Source organism: Rattus norvegicus, chromosome 10 (genome assembly GCF_021556685.1).
Source record: "Rattus norvegicus strain SHRSP/BbbUtx chromosome 10, alternate assembly SHRSP_T2T, whole genome shotgun sequence".
Lineage (NCBI taxonomy): Eukaryota > Metazoa > Chordata > Mammalia > Rodentia > Muridae > Rattus > Rattus norvegicus.
The window spans coordinates 111,832,034-111,839,173 of NC_141543.1; the positions used below are offsets into that span (position 1 = coordinate 111,832,034).

The window sequence follows — 7,140 nt, forward strand, 5'->3', positions numbered from 1 at the left end:
TGGGCGATGCAGTCCTCCGGTGCTGTTCAGAGCCCGAGCCCAGCGGGGTTTCTAGGGAAAGGTCCGCGGAAAGGCCCCAGAGTGGTTCAAGAAGGGGTGGGGGCAGCTCTCCCCTAAATGCAATTAATCCGGGAGTTGGGGGGGGCACGTCAGCCCTTGGCAGAGGCAGAAGATGGAGGTAGGATTTCTTTTATCCCCACCCCTACTCCGGTTCAGAAAAAAATATCTGCCCAAGCGGGTGAAAGAAGGGCGCAACTTGAATTTTTCATGTTAGCGAGAAAGAGAAAAAAAAAATCCAAAATGGAAAATGATTTTATTGGTCACTACCCATAAGTCAAGTAAACACAAGGATAATTAGAGAGTGGGGAATTCGGGGGCCATAAATCCGCGGCGCCTTCTCCACCGGCGTCGGAAGCTTTATGGCTTGTTGAGTTTTATTTTGAGAGAAACGAAATACAGAGTTTTGGTGGAAGCGGGACTACCCACCAAGCGCCGCGCGGGCAGACAGACGCGCGCAGCGAATTCGCCCGGGACTCTGGCCACAATTAAGGATCGCTTTGTCCTAGAAAGAGGGGCCTTCCCCCCGCCGGGACCTTCTCTCCATCGTGGGATCCGTGCTCTACCCGACTCGGAAAGTCACATTCTTCCTCACCCAAACTACGACGGAGATAGACACTTGGTGTGCGTGGGGGTCCCGAAGTTTTTAAACGAGAGATTCATTCCACTCGCAGCTTCCAAACGTCCACCCGGCGCTGTACGCTTGGAAACCTTTTGTTCTAACTTAAGGGGTGGGAAGGATGGAACAAAAGAAAAACAACCCACCTTACTTTGCAATCTTCCGCAAAGAGACTTGGGAGTACTTTTCATTCCACAGGGGTTTCTACCCCACCAGCCAGAGGCTCGTTTCCTCTTCTGAAACGATCTTCTCACAAAGCCACACTCAGCCGACACCGTGTAACATCTCACTATCGGGTAAGCCAGTGGGGACACTTCTGGCTCAGCTGCAGCAAACTTGGGAGAAAAGAATGTGAATTCTTCAAGAACTCCGAAATAAAAGCGCCCCTTTCCCGGCAACTCGCGCCAAGATTCCCCTTTGTTTTAAACACACATATAAAACCCTTGTCCTTCCTAGGAACGGGGGGCGGGGAGAACTACGGGTCCACATTCAGAAGCACTCTCCCCCTAAAAAATATTCTCGGAGGAGCTCTTTTGTTTGAAGTGGGTATGGGGGAGGGGACGGGGCCCGCTCCAGTTCAACTATCAGGCTCTTCTGATGCTGAAAAATAACAAACCACCACCAACAAAAAAACCACAACTCAGTCCGCTGAGGGTATCTCCTAACCCCGCAAATCTGGAGTTCCCGGATCCCGGAGGGATTCGTTCCTGGACACCCGGAGAGCAGCAGGAGCCAAGCCCGGGTTTCCCTAAAGTAAACATACCGGTTCAGAAAACAGGAATTCTAGGTTTTCAGGTTAGGGGATAACTGCAGGAACCACTAGGAAACAGAGCCATCCTGTTGTGGTACCCACCGCGTCCGGGGTAAATTTCGTGGGCCTTAGAATAAAGCGACGCGCATTTCCACGGGGACTGGCTCCAAGCCGGATCCTGCGGGTGGTGGAGAGCCCAGTAGGGATTCCAGGACACAGCGCAGGGGCTACCCCGAGTTCGGCTGCCGTCCCAGGACCCCTCAGAAAGGGACACGTTTGCTGCGAAAATCTCCTACACACCAGCTGGGTTTTTATTCATTCTCTCCCCAGAGTGCGCTCTGGGCGCGCGGGAAACAAGGAAAACGCACGTACCTGGCGGCGCTCTGAGGGCAGCCTCGCCGGCCTTCCGTAGGCAAGGGAGCGCCCCAGAAGCTACTCCCTACCCGATTAGTCGCCCCAAGGCCTGACTCTCCCTCCCTCCCCGGCCACGGACTCCGCCGAACTAATTCTCCAGGAGGCAGAAGCGGGATGTGCGGCCCGCCTTTCTGGGAGTGGGATTCGTTTTCTAGCGCTGAGGCCCGCGCCAACTCCCAGGCCACCGTCGGCGCGCAGGGTTTCCGTAGTCCTAAGGATCAGCAGAGTGGTGCGGCCTGGACTCTGGGCTGCGGCTCGCGCAGCAGCTTCATGCTTCCGCGTGCCCTTCTGCATCCAGGCTCCGGCGTGTCCACGTTCCCAACCGCGAAAAGGGGACGAACTCTGAGCCCTCCGGGGAGAGAAGGCTGCAGCCGCAGTCCAAGAAGGAGCCCCAGGGCGGGAGGGGTGCAGGGCGGAAGGGCGGGAGAGCTACCAGCGCCCCACGGCCGCGGCCCTCGTGGGGGTGGGGAGGGCACCAGGCCCCACCCACGCTCCACCAGGGCAGCGTCCCCGCCCGTCCAGCGCTCCCGCCTAGCCCCGCCCCATCACCTCCCTTAGGGGCCGCTCCCTTTGTCTGGGCAGCCGGTGCAAACCAATGGCATCGCGTGGGCGGTGCTCAGGTTGGCCAATAGGTGATTCAGGGGGTGTCGCCGAAGAGGAGGTTCTACCCCAGAGAAGATACTGTAAACTCCAATGCTTCAGGATTCGGGCTGTGAGACTGAGAGTGTCTGCAGCTTCGAGCTGGCTCTGCCGTGGAATTCCAAATTTTGGATCCCTTCCCACTATCTGAAAAGATGCCCCCATATCCGGAAGGAAATGTAAGGGAATCACTTCGGGGCTCTGGGGAGCGGGAAGGTGGCTTAGACAAAGTCAGTCCGGAAGCCCCGGGGGATTTGATTTAGAACAGCCCCTTGCACCCTAGACACGTCGTCGTGCCTTGCACTTTGAAAGTCAGGGCGTTCAGCATCCCCGGAAGTCAGGAAGGTGCTCTAAGATTAAGTGGTAATAACGTGGCGTTCTGACTTACAGAGTTTAGGGATAGAGGTCCATAGGCCCTTTCTGGGAGGACTACAGGATTTGGGGGGGGCGCACTGTCCCAGTCTCACCTTAGTGGGCATCGAGTCATTTGCCTTCTGAGTGGAGAAATATCGAGTGATGAAGAAGATTCAGACCAAAGTGGACCACGGCCAGAGCTATGTTGCTGGCTTGGCCCAGACAGACGGGGAAGGATACAACTCAAGTGTGCCCCAAACCATGCAGGGCAGCAAGTGCAGGAAAACAAACAGAGCCAAGCCACACTTGCTGGAGCCAGCAGGTGTCTCCTCTTGAGTTCACCGCCTTGTCCTGGTATAGGAGCTGGAGGTGTTTCCTAACCTTTCCCCCTTTTCTGTATCTTGGCTCCAAGTGAAACCACAAACTAAGAAGAAAAGGAAAAAGCCACCTGACGTGGGGGCTGTGATCTGGTGCCACCGATGGTAAAACGAAGTACATTACATCCCGGGATTTGCAGGGCTCCACCTGAGGGCTATCAATCCCAGCATCTCCCACGCGGTTGTCACAGAAGCCAACATCTAATTCCTTGTTGCTGAAGGCAGTACTCTGCCACCTCTCAGAAGTCCAGGGATCCTGAGATGGCCTGTAGCTAACTGAAAGGCAGGCTGTAGCACTCAGGATCTTGGACTTGTCCAGCTATAGTTGCAAACCACAGACTCGATCAATATGGCCTTGAAGTTCAGCTCCCAGGGATTAAGCACCCCAGGGTGGACACAAACTGCTTTTTGAGACCAAGAGGGATTAAATCAAGATAGTGGTCAAGATAACCCCAAATAGCCTCCCTTCCCACCCTCAAGCCCTAGAAATGATAGAAAAGTTTTAAAATCCATTACAACTAGAGAACAAGAACAGTGCTTTGGAGGCGGAGGGTGGGGTGGGGTGGGGGGGTGAGGGGAGAGCACTGCTCTTGTAAGAGGGAGCCTTGGAGCACTGAAGGAAAACTGCTAGCCAGTAGGAGGGCTCCAAGGAGAGCTTCTCAGAGGAAACTGTGGAATTCTGGGATAGCTGTCAGGGTGATGGGTGGGAGGTCTGTGGAGACATTCTCTTCCTGACCTGTGCTCAGCTGCAGTGGACTGAAACTAAGCAGAGACCACTGGAGAGTAACATGTGGAGAAGGAGTTCTGTCCCGAGAGCCCCTATAGATGCTCTCAGCATCACGAAAGGCCCAATGCATAGAGACTGCCTACTTGCAGATAGACCTTACAGTTAGCACAAGTTAGAACCACTGATCCTGGCTGCAGAGTTGGCTCAGTGAGTTGGGGCACTTGTTTGCACTCACAGAGGACCTCGGTTCGAGTCTCAGTAGCTACATTGTGATTCACAGCTGTCTGTAACTTCAGTCCCAGGAGAATCTGGTGTCCTCTTCTGACCTCTGCAGAAGTTAAAGGACCCTGAACATACTTCTCATGAGGAATCTTGGGTTTTGTTTGTGCTGTCGATCCCCAGAGCCTGTGTGTTCGGGCAATTAAACTTAGTTAATTTAGCTTAAATTTATCTTAAGTTCAATATCTTAGCCTAGTTCTTGATTTCACACCCACTTCTTAACTACAAGGGTAAGGAGACCTTTGGCAATAGGGCTTCCTCTGGCACAGGGGATTGTTACCAGATGCAAAGTGGATAAAGTTTGAAATGTACTAGCATGAGGTCAGCCTCGTTATATTGAGTGCCAGGGAGCCGGGATGAGGAGATAGTCTAATGGAAGAATAAATGGGGTGGACCAGGTCTCAGGAGGAGAGAGCATCCCAGAGCATACCTCAGTCCCTCAGGCCTTTGAGGTCAAATTTGCCAATGTAAGCCATTTCTGAGGCTCTCTAAGCAGCATCGTTGTGACAGCTGATTGGGATGGCTGTCCTGACTAATACAGAGTGGACACTGGGCAGAAGGAACCTTAGGGTACGTGGTTTCAACTTAGAGGTTAGGTTGTGGATGGCAGGGAAACTGAGGAGATAGAAATAGTGACATTTTCCCTTGTTACCCTGAAGCAGACTGGGGGAAGCTGAGGAGGTGGGAGAGGGCCATGCTGTTAGCCTGTTACCTGCCCTCTGCAGAAAGCGAGACCCAGTGTAACCAAAGGCAGTTTGGAACTGTGGCGTCACAGGTTGGAAGGGCTATTGTTTAAACCTCTAAACATGTAGAAAAAGTGGTCGGTATTGTTCTGAGGACAATGATAAAGACAACTTGGTCCAGTAAAAGGACCTAGGCTTGGTTGGGCAAGATGACTGGCTCCACAGGTAAAAGGGCCTATTGGTAAGCGTCTATTGATGACCTGAGTTTGATCCTGGGAGCCACATAGAGGAGAGAACCGATTCCCACAAACTGTCCTTTGGTCTCCACATGGATGCCATGGCACTTGTGTGTGTACAAGTGCACGCACACACACACACACACACACACACACACACACACACACACACACACACGACTTAGGCCTGTAATAGCCCCAGAATACCAATCACATTGCAGGGATGGAAGGGTAGCAGCTAACTGAATGTGTCCCCAGCCAGTTGGAGAGACTGTGTACTTGAGTGAAGCCAAACTTCAGGCAGAATCATGTCTCTGAAGATAGAACAGTCCCCCCCCCCTTTTAAAATGTGTTTGAGGATGTGGGTACTTACAGATATCTGGAGGCCAGAAGAAAGACTACTAAGTGTCTACCGTTCCATTCAAGGCTGTACTTCTCATGGATACTCTGGCTGGGCTACATTTTCTGGTTTCCTTGTAAAACTGGACACAATGTGGCAGATACAATGTGTATCTGTTTCAGGCACACACAAGCCTCTCCAGTGCTCCCGTCTCACACTAGAGTACAGACAGCCACTCCAAGATGTCCTGGGGATGATGGCAAGGCAGCCATCATCAGTCCTGTGACTCCTCGACTGTGTGGAGTGCCAGCCACGAAGTCTGACTACTTGCTTTGGGGAGTCCCAAAGAACAAACTGTTGCTAATGTGACATTCAAGTCCATGACTACTGGATGTAGGGGTTTAGTCTGAACTAACCCAAGAAAGAGTGAGTCTTCAAAGCCCATAGAATATTGTAAAACAGCACTAGTAACATTTTCAGAGAGAAAAATTGTAACCAGAATGTGGCCAAGAAGAGTGGCACCCAAGAGCCTGAGGCCATAGGGTCATGAGTTCAAGGCCAGCCTGGACTACTCAGAGAATGCCAGGCAAGCCTGGGCTATGTGGTGAGACTATATGAAGTTGAACAGTCGTCAAGCTGCAGGGTTTGGATGGAACACCATCATAGAATGTTCAGCATATGTGAGACCCTGCCCCAGACTCAAAAAGATAAAATAATAAAATAATCAGGGGAATAGAGTGTTCTGGTGGTATTTTGCTTTCTTCTTTACAGTTTTATGCATTATTCAGAAATTTACAGGAATACATTATTTATGTATTCAGGAAAACCCAAAATTATGTTTACATGAAAAAAATAAAAATAACCTTAAAAAGATACTTTCCAAAAGTCAGCTACATGTCCTGAGAAAGAAAATATTTCCCCATTGAAATTTAAAAAAAAAATGCTCTTAGCAAGCCAAAGAAGAGGATGAGCTGGGCATGGGTCATCGGGGAGGGAGGCGAGTCAAGCTGAGGAGTTTTCTAGAACACATGGTGAAGGACATCATCCCCCACCCCAAAAAGGGGTGATGTTAAAGCTAAGTAGCATGGGAAACAGTCCATTTAAATGAGATTCCAGGGAACAGAAAGAAGGAGAGGGAATAGTTACAGAAATAATAAAACTGTCCAGGGCCGTTGGAGACCCTGTGAAAACATCTCAGAAGAGAGATGCAGGTTCCCAGTGGGAAAACACACTACCTCCAGAAAAAAAAACAAGGAGCTGACATCTAATGTTGGAACTTGAGATTCAAAGACGGCGAGGGCAACTTCACTGTCCAGAGGGAAAATTAGCTGAGCCTAAAGTTTCATGCCTGGTCTGACAGGCATTCAGTGGTGGTGGGGAAACAAACACCATTTTTGGTTGTGCCAAGAGAATTTATTTCCAATTGATAATTGTTAGATGCCGTACGGCAGCTAAATAAATAAATAATAAATTTTGAGAGGTAGGCAAGAAGGGATACGGGGGGATGAGTCCGCTTCATCAGGGACTATATTGGAAAATGCTCTTGGTGGCATGGGAGAAGGATGCCAGTGTCCTCAGGATGGGCAGCCCTGGGACAGAAGGGTTTGAACTGTGACCTCAGTGCTGGGGAGATGAGGATCCTCGGGCCTAGTGAATAGCAAGCT

The 7,140-nt window shown here is 51.1% G+C and overlaps 1 long non-coding RNA gene across 3 annotated transcripts; it reads right to left on the bottom strand.

Annotated features, from left to right (window-relative positions):
- Nucleotides 1-294: 294 nt before the first annotated feature.
- On the bottom strand, nucleotides 295-2,315 carry LOC100912167 (uncharacterized). Of its 3 annotated transcripts, XR_015632340.1 has the most exons (5): nucleotides 1,800-2,315; nucleotides 1,530-1,605; nucleotides 1,343-1,424; nucleotides 823-1,011; nucleotides 295-657 (listed from the first exon to the last, which is right to left on the bottom strand). It is a non-coding gene; the product is annotated as an uncharacterized LOC100912167 (long non-coding RNA). The 3 variants fall into 3 exon arrangements; XR_015632339.1 differs by lacking the exon at nucleotides 1,800-2,315 and having other exon boundaries at nucleotides 1,530-1,669; XR_015632338.1 differs by lacking the exons at nucleotides 1,343-1,424; nucleotides 1,530-1,605.
- Between the last annotated feature and the right edge of the window lie 4,825 nt (nucleotides 2,316-7,140).